The 14,624-nt window shown below is 39.1% G+C and overlaps 2 long non-coding RNA genes across 3 annotated transcripts in view; one reads left to right on the forward strand and one right to left on the reverse strand.

Annotated features, from left to right (window-relative positions):
* Window positions 1-4,559, forward strand: part of LOC140506615 (uncharacterized) — a 71,977-nt gene extending 67,418 nt beyond the window's left edge. The window contains exon 4 of the long non-coding RNA XR_011968014.1: window positions 3,967-4,559. This is a non-coding gene — a long non-coding RNA (uncharacterized lncRNA). The remainder of the gene's footprint in view (window positions 1-3,966) is intronic.
* The window catches only part of LOC140506614 (uncharacterized), a 236,931-nt gene that overhangs the window by 61,634 nt on the left and 160,673 nt on the right, over window positions 1-14,624 (reverse strand). The window lies entirely within an intron of this gene.

Consider the following 14,624-nt stretch of genomic DNA (forward strand, 5'->3'; position numbering starts at 1 on the left):
ATCCTCAGTCTGGACAGCAAGCCTGAGCCATGTGGAATCCTAACTGATTGTCATAGAGGAGGTCTTACCTTTAAAGACTGGGATAACACAGATGTGGCAGATGTAAATATCTCATTGACATAATTCTGAACCCCACCAATTGCCTTGTGGGAAAATCCCAGGAGATGGGGGTGGGGTGGGAATAAATGGACCAAGGGCCTGATGAGCCATTGACCTTCAGAGAGACAAGGAGAGAGAGAGAGAGACAGAGACAGAGACAGAGACAGAGACAGAGAGACAGAGAGACAGAGAGAAAGTGTATGTATATGTGTATGTTATATATACATACATATATGTATATACACACATGTATATATATGTACATCTATGTTTCTGTGTGTGTATGTCATTGCCCCTCAGGTTTTCCCATCACTGTGAACGACTTAGCAAACAACAAGCTATACCAAGTTCAAACAAAGCAAATTCAGTCAATGTCACCCACACTGACTGTTCAGCTGTGACTGAGCAGGGAAAATTGCCTCAATCATTCTGAGACAAATGTAACGGTTATAATAAAGCACTTAGCCATTTCATTGATCTGATGAGCTGTTTCTATCAAAATGGCAGCTATTAGCTGAATTCTTACCAGTTTGTTACCTGGTACCTGCTCTCTCTGCCTCAGAAGCTGCCACTTGCTTCTTTTCATCTGGGAGGCTGTTATGCTAATCCAATGAGAACCTTCGATCGCCAGTGAACCCCATGGGATGAACATTAAAGCTTCCCCCAAACAACCTTTATGACCCGAGGCACACCAGTATGCAGTCATCGAGCTGAGTGACGTGATAGCACTATGTTAGAACACAGAAATTGAAAGCTTGGTACAAAGATCACTTCAAGGTGAACTGATCTTCCAGGAACTTAGGCTCCCCAGGAGCCCTGAGAAGCCAGAGGGTTCACTTGCTCTCCTTATTTCTCCTAGTTCTACACACTTTCCATCTGGGTCAAACTTGTCATGTCACTGCAACTGTGGCTTGTACTTGGCATCAGGCAATCTACATGGTTTTTCTAGTCTATTATGTACATACACATTCAACATATGGGATTGTGATGGAAAATCCTTGATGTCAATTTTGTACTTTCCTTAATGAAGTCATGCAAATGTCACAAGGAATTAGAAATGCCTATAAATTAAGATGATTATGGTTTAATTTAACCAGATCATATCTCAAGAGTAGAATCTAACAGAATGACTTTAGGGAATCCAGACAAAAATATTTAGAAGCATAGGAGGAGCTACTGTCATGAGGCTGTTCAGATTCACAAATGGAGTTCTACACGTGGATTGTCATCACTATCATTCTCCCTGTCATCAGTCCAAAGGGCTGTTTGCTACTAGATTTGTCCCAAAGATGCTTTCAGTGAGCATTCAAAAGATCAGCTTATATCTATTTAATATCCATTTATTTAACTATAGGCCTTGTGCCTTGCATATAGTAGATACTTAAGAGTTTATTGATAAAAAAAATTATTTTGTCTACTTGATCATTAATCTCCAGAACATTAAATATGAAAGAATAATAGCAGGATAGCAACTTGCCCAAGCACTATTTCTATCTAAATTTGATGAGAGAAGAAGAAGAAGAAGAGGAAGGAGAAGAAGAGGAAGAAGGAGAAGGAAAAGAAGGAGAAGGAGGAGAAGGAGAAGAAGGAGAAGGAAGGGGAGGAGGAAGAGAAGAAGAAAAAGAAGAGGAAGAAGAAGAAGAAGAAAAGGAAGGAGAAGAAGAGGAAGGAGAAGAAGAGGAAGAAGGAGAAGGAAAAAGAAGAAGGAGGAGAAAGAAAAGAAGGAGAAAGAAGAGGAGGAGAAGAAGAGGAGGAGGACTTGGAGAAAGAGAAGGAAAAGAAGAAGGAAAAATAATAATAATAGCAATGATGGGCTCTGAATTAGGAAGACCTGAAACATAATGGCCACAAGACTGTACACGAGTCATTTATTCCCTGTACCCTAGACAACTATCTAAGATTTTAAAATGAAGAATTGCGCTAATCTTCATTGGTTGAGGGGGTTTCCTATCTAGGAGTCCCCTGTGACAATGTAATCACAGGTCTGACCCAAATCATAATAATAACTGACATTTCTTTAGTATTTAAAGGTTTTCAAAGCACTTCACACTTATTAACTTCTTTCAATCTCCCAACTACCATGCAAAGTAGGTATTTCAGATTATTTCTAATCCCATTTTACAGATTAGGAAATCAAGACTTCTAAACTAAGATGTTAACTAAAATCTGATTTTGCCAGCCAGCATGGGGAATTCCAGGTTTGGATTCCAACCTACCTTGACATGGTGGATGAGGAGTTGCTTGAGTCACATAAAGGTGAAGTGGCTTGCCCAAGGTTATATAACTAGAGGTGAGGTTTGGTCTCTGAGCTTGCTGACTTGAAACCTAGCATTCTATCCTTCACCCCATGCTGCTGCTATATTATATGCATAGTCAGATGGGAAACATTAAAGATGTGCTTGTCATTCATTGCTGAAGAAGACCATGCCATCAAAGAAATGACGACATGACTTGCACTTGACTTTCTTTTGAGTGAAGGAGGACAGCTGTGCAGGTCACCAGCCTCACTTCTCCTCCAGAGCCATCCGAATCCAGTGACCAGATATTCATCAGGATGACTGGAGATGGCCCAGGATGAGGCAATTGGGGTTAAGTGACTTGCCCAAGGTCACACAGCTAGTGAGTGTCAGGTATCTGAGATGAGATTTGAACTCAGGTCCTCCTGACTCCTGCACTGGTGCTCTATCCACTGCATCACCTAGCTGCCCCAATGGGAAACATTAGGCAAATAAGCAAAGAGGAAATCTACTTACTTGCTTTGTGACTTTGGGCAAGTCCCTTCATTCCCCTGGGCCTCAGTTTCCAAATCTATGAAATGAGGCATTTAGGCTAGATGATCTCTGAGGTCTCTTCTAGTTCTGAAGGCAACAATTCATTGACATTTTAGCATAGCTATTGCTCCTGAAGAATGGGGTTGGAGTGACCTGCTGCCAAAACTTGGAATGAAAGTCAAAATATTTCACTCAGAAAGTCAATTTTTTGGTTGATTCCAAACATTTGGATATATTGAACACTTGGAAAAATTTCTGATTTTTTTCCCCAAAATTGGAATGTTTGACATCAAGTAAATAAAACATTTGGCTTTTTAAATGAACTTTTTGGTTTTCCATCCAAATGTGATCCCACAAACCTATAATTAGAATCCTACAGAGATGCTCTAAATAACTTTCTGAAAATGTGTGAGTGGTCACAAAGGCAGAGTTTTGGAGGAAAATATGAAGCCATTTAGACTTGAAAGAAATTGACTAAACATGAAATTTGGATGTTTCCAACTCTCTATCCATTACTTTATAACTCCATCAAGAGAACAGGTTCAAGTCTCTGCTGTTGAGATGCTGACACAGAATCTATCATGGTCAGGATTAGATCTAGGGTCCAGAATGCCAAGCCAACTCATCAGGGAATGAATCGCAATGAGGGGCCAGGGTCAATTGCCAGGTGAGGGTCAGAAAATTGGCATTCAGGATCTTGTCAGGGAAATGTCTGCCAAGGACTACATCTGTTCACTAACTCCACACACACTGCTTGGTAAGTCAGCTGTTTTCAATTGTCACCACCTGCCAATGTCTAGGCCAGTTTGCTTAAGACTGGATTTAACCAAGATGAGAGAAGTAAAAGCAGCTGAGAGTGGGACAGAAAACTGGCATCCTTATCTGATCCCGTGATGACCTGCATTGATGAGAGCATTGATTTTCTAATTTACCTAATGGTATCTCAAAAATCTCAGTGTGATTTTAAGCTTAAAACTACACTAAGACTTGTTGGTTTGCCTTGAATATCTCATATCTCATAGTCTATGATTTTGTGGGGTGTTTGAGGTTCACATCTTGCTCTTATCCATATATCATTTTTTATCTGTTTGTCTAGTTGGCCTCTTGGCTCACTGCTGCACTGAGCCTCGTGTTGTGTGCTGTCTCTATGCGCTTCATCCATCCTTCTGCTGCTACTCATGACCTAAGGGAAAAGCAGGTGCAACAGAGATTTAAGGGAATCAACTCAGAAGACGGAAATCTGGCTGTCAAGGCAAAGTCAAGAACCAAGGAGAACATATACCTATTTGGGTCCAATGGTAACTATCTCTAGGGTGGGGGCATAGGAAAAGAAAAAAAGGAAATTTACATGATAATTTTGTTGTATATTTGAAAGGAATAACAAGTTGTGCTTAGTAGATTTGTAGTTATCTTTTTTATTGTATTATATGATGGAAATGCTTATTTTATTCCATAAATTTAAAAAAAAGAGCCAAGGAGAACAGAGTCAATTTCTAAGCCAAGGTCAAGATCAGGAAGAGTAAGGGGAATATCACTTCCTTTGATCACACTGGAACAAACTAGGTCTAGAGGCCACCATCAGGAAACCTAAAGACCTTGAAAAAGAGATATACCTGATTTTTTTTCTCCCCACTGATTGTGACTTTTAGGTTAACCATTGCATTTCCTGAGACTTACTTTTTCACAAGATCTTAGAACCCTAATGCAATGATACTCATGTAATATATGGATTTTTCACTTGCAACGTGGGATCCTTTTGAGCCTCTCATTTTTGTATTAGAATGTTTCATTGTGCTAAAGTCTCCTGGGCGTGTGAGGGTCAGATGTCTCTTGCTTAATGCTAATTGAAAATGTAGTTCTAAGCAGGGCTTCTTAACTTAAGTTTAGCAAATATTTCTTTTAAAAAAGATTTTGAAACTGAGTTTTATATAACTGATTTCCTTTGTAATCCTATACATTTTACTTGTACACTTAAAAACATTATTTTCAATATTTTATTTTCCCCCAATTACATGTTAAAACAATTTTTAACATTTTTTTAAACTTTTGAGTTCCAAATTCTATCCTTCCCTCCTTTTCCCTCCACATGTACCATCATGTAAAACATTTCCATATTAATCATTTTGTACAAGAAGGAACTTCTAATTAATAAATAGGAATTTAATAATTCTAATACGAGGAAAAGAATGAAAGAAAGAAAGTGAAAAATAGCATGCTTCAGTCTGTATTCAAACAATACCAATTCTTCTTCTAGAGGCAGATAGTATGCTTCATCATAAGTACTTTGGGACTGTCTTGGATTATTGTATTGCTGAAAATAGCTAAATCATTTGTATAGTATACAACATTCTCCTGGTTCTTCTTATTTCATTTTGTATCAATTCATGTTAGACTTTGCAGTCTTTTCTGAAAACATTCTGCTTATCATTTCTTATAGCACAATAATATTCCATCACAATCATAACCACAGCTTGTTTAACCTTTCCCCAACTGATGGTCACCCTTTCAATTTCTAATTCTTGACTACCATAAAAAGAGCTGCTATAAATATTATTTTGAGAAGGGCTCCATGGGCTTCACTAGACTGCTAAAGTGGTCCATATCATAAGAAAAAAACGTGAAGAATCCATGCTGTAGTGTAGAGTGACAAAAATACGAGAAACATTCATCTAGAGTTTAATATGACTTGTAAAGAAATAGTCCAAATGACTGGACCTCTCTCCCAGATCAAATATCGTATTGTCCTATTTTCAGACTCTAGCTTAGGGACACACTCTACCAGATAATATAATCTCCTTTGATTCACTCTCTTTTTTAATGTTTGCTAGAATTGTCAAACTAAGTGCTTGGAATTTTCTAAGAAGTATTTACCACTTTTCCAGGTAAGAGATACTGAAGATGCATTTTAGAAAACTGGTGCAACTGTCATCATTTTTTAAATTTATTATGCCTAATTTTTTTTAAAAGCAGCAAGTACACAGTGCATCAATAGACAAAGGAAAAGACAGATTTTATCCTAGAAGCTAATGAACTACACCAGACTGACACAGCAATTTAGACTTAAAATCCAGTGGCCAAATGGTGGATATTAAAGGTTAGATTCATGTACCTTGGATTCTTTATGATTTTCAAAGGATGAATGGAGTTACTCACTGCAGTTACTCACTATCAGTGGGCTTATTTCAACCAGGAAGTGAGCTATGAGGAAATAGCAGAAAGAAAGGGTGATACTTAAGGATCATCTATCTGTTAAGGAGAGCTTAATTCTTCCTGAAAAAAAAACAGTGGTGAAAATACCAATAACAACATTGGTTTGAGACGAATAAAGAAGATTTGGGGAGGACAACAATCTAAAAGAGGCTATGTTAGCCATGGAAAATAAGTTCAGATTATTTCTGCTTGGCAGGCTTGCTAACCTGTCATGATTCTAGGCCATTGGGGATGGGCCTTCTATCTTTGTGACATCTGCAGTTAGGTGGCACAGTGAATGGAGCACCAGACTTCTATCTTCCAGAGTTCAAATCTGACCTCAGATATTTACTAGCTGTGTGACCTGGGCAAGTCACTTAACACTCTCTGCCTCAGTTTCCCCACCTGTAAAATAAGCTGGAGAAGGAAATGGCAAGCCGCTCTAGGACCTTTGCTAAGAAAACCCCAAATGAGGTCACAAAGAGTCAGAAATGATGGAAACAACTAAATAGCAGCAACAACCTCTGCTTGGCAGGTTTGCTACCCTGTCATGAATCTAGACCACTGGATCTGTATCAGTAAAGTACAGGGTCCCAAAGAGCTGGACATAACTGAAAGATAACTGAACAAAAACAAATGTTATACATACATATACGATATGCAATGTGTAATATGTACATTCGTTTCATTTCACTCTTTTGAAATTTAAAAAATGACCATTGAAAAATACTTTTTATTGCATCTATCTTTTATATATTTAAATGGTTTTCAATAAAATCTGGTACCTGGGAAGAAATCCCAAAGATATGTGATTTCATGGAGAGAAGCCTACAATCCAAATAACTTCTCTGGTGGTATTTTCCTGGAGTCAAGGCCAATAATCTTCAAGAAGGAGGAGTCCGGGGGAACAGGAGGGCATCCTAGCAAAGATAATATTTGTAAAGTGCTTCACACAGCACCTAACGCATGGTAGGTGCTATACAAATGTTAGTTAATAATATTTAAGCAAGTATTATCTCATTTGGTTTTCAAAACAATTCTGGGAGGTAGATACTATTATTATCTCCATTTTTCAGATGAGGAACCTGAAACAAACTGGATTAAGTGACTTGCCCAGAGTCACAGAGCTGGTAAGTGTCTGAGGCCAGATTTGAACTCAGGAAGATGAGACTTCCTGATGTCAGGCCCAGTGCTCTATCCACTGAGCCACCTAGCTGCCCTGCATATATGCATGCATAAAACATGTATCATATGATTTAAGGAGTCTGAGAAAGCCCCTCCTCCACTCCACCTATCTATTCAGTAGATAGACAAATAAAATAGAGCATTTATTAATTGCTTCCTTGTCCCAGGCACCATCTAAACAAATACAAGCAAAATAAACAGTCTCTATCTGCAAGGAGTGTATATCCCAATGGGGGAATGTGACAAATAGAGAAGAGCTAGAAATAAGGGAAAGGAGGAGCGGATACCCACACCCTTGGGTAGAGGTAAAGTCCAAAGAATGAATTGAACATAGCCAAGGAACTTCATAAATACTCATCCAGGCCAAGGATTCAACAATCAGAAAAGAAAACTACAGGGTAACAGCGTCTCCCTATCATTCTGTCTTTAGGCCTTTGGGTCACCTCTGTAGTCATATTCTTATGAAATTCAAAAACTACTCAAAAGGGTTACATATTTACCAGCTAGTCAGAAAAACCATCATATTTAGCAATTAAGTGATCACTGGTAATCTTGGAGAGAGTAGTTTTAGTCAAGTGTGGTAGCATCAATCAACAAATCAATCAGCAAACACTCATTAAGAACTTACTATATGCTAGACCCTAAGCTAGATGGAGAGGTGAAAAAGAAATGAGAATATGGAGTCAACCATTTGGTGATTGTTGTCCTTCATGCCCTTCATGTCCTTCAAGAGGACAAAAATGACATCACTATGTCTGGGTCAAGGTCCATTGCGTCCAATCGTGGCTGATCAGATCCACACAAGCGCAGAAGGCTCTATCACAGGTTGGGCACCATTAGGCCATACGGACATCTGGAATAAAGAAGATGTCTCTAAATTTGTGTGTCTCATGTTTCTTCTGAGCTACTGATACAACAAGGAGACATTTTGGCTATGAAATAATTCCTTGAGGCAATGGTAGTGCAATGTGAAGATGTATTAATTTTTCAAGGACATAAGAGACCTAGACATATCAGAAGGCAGAAAGAAAAGAGTCAGTAGACAAGGTAAGCTTAGTATAGAATGTGTGTGTATTTACATACATATCTATGTATGTATTTATACATATATGTAGAATGGTTAATTAAAGGGTCAAGCTCAGAAAAGATGGGGGCAGATGACATAAAAGTAGTACTTTGACCTTGGTGAAACAGGTCACCTCTTAATCAGAGATAGAAAATTATAGCAAAATGGAGGAAGGTTGATATAAAGGGTTTGAAGTGTAGAGTAGGGGGGAAGAAGGAACTCATTAGGGATGGGAGTAAAGAAGAGACAAAGCACTCTGCTGAGAACAGGACTGAACAAGGAGGTGAGATACAAGCCTTGAAGACAGAAGAGAAGGCTTGAACTGCTACAGTGGAGAGTGAGGTAGTCTAGTAAGGGAGAATAAAAGAATTCTGATGCATCTGGAAAGGTCCTGCATAAATTTGTAGTGGACTCAGGCCCAGGACTTTCTCTAACACTATGGAGTAGGGAAGGTAGGATGGTGGGAATAACCCAGAATTGGGATTTGGCAAGGCATGAGCAGCTACAGGACAAGAGGACAAGGAACAAGGAATCCAAGAGCAGAAAATGGTTTCTATTTGAACTGAGTAACTCTAGGGTCAGGATATCAGAGGGAAGAAAGTGAAGTCAGAGCAGGGGAGATGGACTAGAAAAGTAGGGAGGGATAGATGAATGACTAGGAGTCTTGGTGAAAACAAAGAATAGGTTTAGGAGGACCTAGCGAGAGGAAGAAAATACAAGGATAGATATGAAAGATGAAAGGAAAGTCCAGTACTGATTTGTTATAGATGCCCCGATCTAAGAACAGCAAATTCAGCTGATACAATTCTGCATCAACTCCATGGACACACACACACACACACACACACACACACACACACACACACACACACACACACACAAACATCACTATGTCTGGGTCAAGGTCCATTGCGTCCAACCATGGCTGATGGAGGAAGTCAATTCAAAGGAAGGAGATCCAATGCCTTCATCTGTATGCTTAATCTCCTAGACTCTACTATTCTTTCTCCATGTTCCTCTACTGTTTCACCAAATATTCTTTCTACAGCAAGTATTAAATTTAATAGTGTACATCCCAAATCATGACTGGTCCCTGAAAATAATTCCTGTTACATATGAGATAGTGGAAAACAGTATGGGACCATAGCGTACCAGGCCCTTCTAACCTCCACTATCTCTTAAAGTCTTTCCAATGGAGTTAGAGGACCCGGATTCAAATCCTACAGCTATGTGAACTTAAGCAAGTCACTTAATTTCTCTCACCTTTTACTTTTATCTAAATTGAGAAGGTTGGACTGTAAGTCTTCTAATATTCCTTTTAGCTCTAAATAAATTATCATAGCTGCCTTCTTGGTACCTCTATTCAACCTTTTTGGCACCCATGGGAAACATGCCCATGTAAGTAACACTCCTCTTCACAGCCATTTTTGCAACTGTAAAAGTTAAAGCAGGAAGTAAGGAATGGAATAGATGATGGATTTCCAGTCAGAGGACCCTGCTTCACATCCTGGCTCTGTTGCTATGCCACCAAGTCATGTAACCTTTCTTGACCTTAGTTTATCCATCTGTAAAATGTGGGGGTTGGGATAAATAATCCCTGAAATTCCTTCCTGCTCTAAATTTAAGAAGCTATCAATTTTTACTTTCTGATATGAATAGCAGGAGAATAGGAATTATACTCCTCTGGGCCTCCCAGAGTTGCTCCAATCATGATCTGACAGGGACATTGTCTAGAGTTAAGAAAGAAGCAACTTGAACAATGTAGGGCCCTGAAGTGTGGGGCAGATCAAGGGCTTGGTGTAGGAAAGGAAAGTGGCTGATGAAGGCAGGCTCCTCCTTCCCCATTTTGCCTTCATAGCCCAACAGTGAAGATTTTTAACGAGTGCTCATTGACTGACTGAGCGCACTGATCTCAAACCTAGGGCCCAGAGCAGGTTTCTCATCTTTTGTCACCTTTGACAAATAAGTAGCACACAGGTTCTGAGCTCCCTCTCCCAATCTACTCCTGAGACCCCCTCTGGTGCCCAGAGCATAACTGGGGAGGTAGAGAACTCAAGAAAGGGGTTTGAGGATGATTCTTGCTGAGTCTCCATCCAGCTCACTTGTGCTAGGATATAGCCAGTTAGCCCATTGTCCGTGAAGTGGCCACGAGGTCCAATGATAATACTGGTAGTAGTAATAATTAGGATTCATATGGTACTTTGCATGTTTTCTCTTTTGATCCTCATAAGATAACTGTGAGGTAGGTCCTCTTATGTTTTTCACTTGATGAATGAGGAAACTGAAGGTTGAGAGGTTAAAGGACTTACCAGTGATTGATTGTACAACTAATAAATGTCTGAGACAAAATCTGGACCAGGTCTTCCAGACTCCTTGTCCTAAGGACTACCAGTGGTGTCAAACTCATATAGAAACAGGGGCCACAAACCTTGCATAAGGATACATGCAGAGCACACATTGTCTTGGAAAACCACATATTAACATTATCTGTGTTCTGGTGTCTTTAAATTATTTTGTTAAATTTGTTAAATATTTCCCAACTACTTTTTAATCTAGTTTGGCTGCACTGGGAAGCCCAAATCAGGACCTTGGAGCAGAGCAGGGGTGGGGCACATGCAGCCTTGAGACCACATTTGGCTTTGTAGATTCGTAAGTGTGGCCTTTTGATCTGCACTTAAGGGGTCTTCAAGGCCCCATGTGGCTTCAAGACTACAGGTTCCCCAACCCTGGAGTAGACACATCTGCATTAAGCTACCTACCTACCTACCAATCAGGACAACTTGTTGGCTTGTACGGCATGCCTTCTGACTCCCAGGATAGGCTATTTATCCTTCTTTCACCTATTCATCTTGAACTCTACCTTTGCCATGGCCTTGACAACTTCTGCTGCCTAGTTCCACAGTCATTTGACTCATGCTGGCAATGGATCTCATTTCTGCCCCTCTCTTTGCCTCCATGCATGAGCTCTTCCTCATCTCCACTTCATGGTCATAGAAAGGAACCACAATCACCTCCTCTCCACCCAGTGGAGCTCCTACACACACACACACACACACACACACACACACACACACACACACACACACATGCACACACCCACACACACACACACAGTCACACACTTCAGCCATATTCCCTGTAGGCATGCTGAAATACTCCTTTTGTATCTCTTTGCTGACTGTAAGCCATACTTCAAGTACCAAAAGAGAGGAAACCAATTTGTGGAAACATACCTGTGTCCCCAACTGTATGTCAAAGAAATCGAGACTTCCTGGACTAATACACAGTGGAATCAACTTCAGCTTGCCCCTCAACAGGATCTCAGGGGGAAGTAACATGGTAACTATAGTAACACTCATTGGAGATATAGCATTGCCTTGCCACAGAAAGAGGGGAGGGGGCAGCAGAGGGTTCTCTGCCAAATTTGACAGAAAGGAGGATTTTCTCACTGCAAATGGAGTGTAAACTGCATTCCTTCAGCGGAATTCTGATTTTATTCTGACTCCCATGTTACTTGGACTGTATTCATGAGGACAAAACCCAAAGATCTTGCTGAAATCTCTTGTTTTAGATAATAGTAGCTCACAATTATAAAGCACTAAGATTTACACAGCTTCTACATGCACACAAACACACACGCACACACGCACATCTGTGATGTTGGTAGTAGGGATGCTATTATCTCCATTTTACAGGTTAGGAAACTGAGGTTTAGTGAAGTTAAGTGACTTGCCTGAGGTCATAGAGCTACTAAATGTTGAGATCAGTATCTGAACTCAAGATTTCCTGACTAATTTCAGAATTCCTTTTGATCTTTGACCTCTCATGTGTCTTCACCACATAGCAAAGAATCCAATAATCACAGTAAGCCCTAGACCTAGACAAAATTTTCGAAGTGAAGTTTGTCCCACTACCTCGGCCATTTCTATTATTTCTATACTCTTTTGTCCCACTACAGACACCAGTCCCCTAGGAGTCCAGTAGCTTCATGTACCATATGTATCCCATCTAGAGTATCCTACCCAAGCAGGGTCTAGGCTCCAATACTCTACCTCCCCACTCTGCCCCCTGATTATGGCTGGGCTTATCTCATAAATGAGTGCATGATATGTATATATGTACATATGAAAAATATATGATATATAATATATATGGCATATACATGATATATGATATATATGACATATATGTGATATATATGACAAATAAAAACTCAGGTACTCTTTCAGCAATATCTTATTTTACTTTTTTAAAAAAATTTATCTTTTGTTTTCACATCTTCATCATTTTCAAATATATCCTCCTCTTTTCCTACTAAGAAAACCAGCTACTGTAATAAAAAATGAGAAAAATCCAAAGTCAAAGTTAACCAACAATCAGTCAATTTTAATTGTATATGCAATATTCCACACCCATAACTTCCCATCTCTGCAAAGAAGGGAGAGAGATACATTTTTTCATGTCTTCTTTGGGATAAAATATTTGTATTTTAGAAGAGCATGCTTCTAGCTGTATCTCCTGAGTGATGCAGCGGATAGAGTGCTGGCCATGGAGTCAGGAAGATTCATCCTCCTGAGTTTAAATCTGGCCTCAGATACTTACTACCTGTGTGACCCTGGCTAGTCACTTGATCCTGTTTGCCTTATTTCTTTTTCTATAAAATAAGTGGGAAAAGGGAATACCACACCACTCTAGCATCTTTTCCAAGAGAACTCCAAGTGAGGTCACAAAGAGTCAGGCATGACTGAAATGATTAAACAATAACAACAAGATTTATTTAATCCATAAATCCAACTCTAAATTTGATTTCATGTGAATTACAGCATTTTTTTTAAGCTAAAGTGTCTGCAGAAGACAACAAACTTTATCATTTGATTCTAACATGGCACTCTCAGAGAAGGTTGTCGTGGTAGTTTTAGGGGGGAAATGGGACTAGTGCCATGGTAACAGTAACAAGGTCCAGGCTGTCCCACTTTATGCTGATTAAAAAGATAATCAGAAAAGAGACAGAAAATTTTGGCAACTGGGGAGTGGAAGGGAAGGATTAGGGCTTCAGTTTTAATAGTAAGTCACCTGAGGAGTAAAAGATTGTAGGGAAATGGGGCTGAGATTTCAGGGATTGTTGACTGACAGTGAAGGTAAAAGGATCAATTTTTCCTTGTCCATGTTGGTCGGGAAAAATGGCATGGCAACCTAAGAGAGGGGTGGTATCAGACCCTGAGCAGGAAAGTAGAGAAGGCTCCTGTTATTAGGCAGCTGAGGCCAAGATAGATGTGATTCTAAGTACCCTTTGGTTAGCGGAGGAATTGAGACCAAAGCAGAAACCTAAATATAATGGAATTGGAAAGACTGTGGGTGGGAAATTTTGGTGCTTCCCTTTTTCCAGGCTCTTTTAAACTCTTTTCTTCATTTACCTTCTCTTTTTTCTACTTCTATATCTATCTCTATCTTTCTTTCTTCTTTAATTAGCCACTACCTAGAATTGAAGTGTAATTTTTAGTATTGACAGAATGCTAGATTTAGTCAGGAAGACCTGAGTTCAAATTCTGCCTCAAAAGTTTATCAGTTCTTTTTTATTTTTTTTTTTATTTTGTAATGTTTAACAATCACTGCCATACAATTGCTATTTTATCCCTCCCCACCTACTCCCCACTACCCCCCTCCCTCCCCACGACTGCATACAATTCTGTATAGATTCTACATATACTTTCCTATTGAGTATATTTTCACTATAGTCATGCTATGTAGTCAGACTAAGATAAATGAAAGAAATCGTATAACAAATCAGAACATGATACACAAACACATACACATACACAAACATGATCTGCTACAATGTGTGAGTGACTTCCATATTTCTCTCTCTGAGTGTGGCAGGCATTTTGCCTTGAGATCCTCCATTGGGATTTTTTTTTTTTTTTTTTTGGTAAGAAGTTCTTGCGTTATTACAAAAATCTAAGTCTACCAGAAAAAACTCTCACACACTGTAGTTGTAAGTTTATCAGTTCTTTAGCCCTGGGTAAGTCATCTAACCGCTTTTGACCTCAGTTCCTTCATCTGCAAAATGGGGGAAATAATGGTACCTACTCTGAAGAATGATTGTGAAAATCAAATGAAATAACATATATAAAGTGTTTGCAAAAATTAAATCACCATTTAAAAGCCTCCTATCATTATTATTGCTGTAACTTTTCTCATTATTAGATGATTTTACTTTTTATTTATATTTTATTTTTTAAATTTATTATTATTATATTATTATTAAATGGTCTTGCGTTCCCTGTTCTTAAACTGAAAAACAAACCATTATTTTT

This window comes from Notamacropus eugenii, chromosome 5 (assembly GCF_028372415.1).
Source record: "Notamacropus eugenii isolate mMacEug1 chromosome 5, mMacEug1.pri_v2, whole genome shotgun sequence".
Classification (NCBI taxonomy): Eukaryota; Metazoa; Chordata; class Mammalia; order Diprotodontia; family Macropodidae; genus Notamacropus; species Notamacropus eugenii.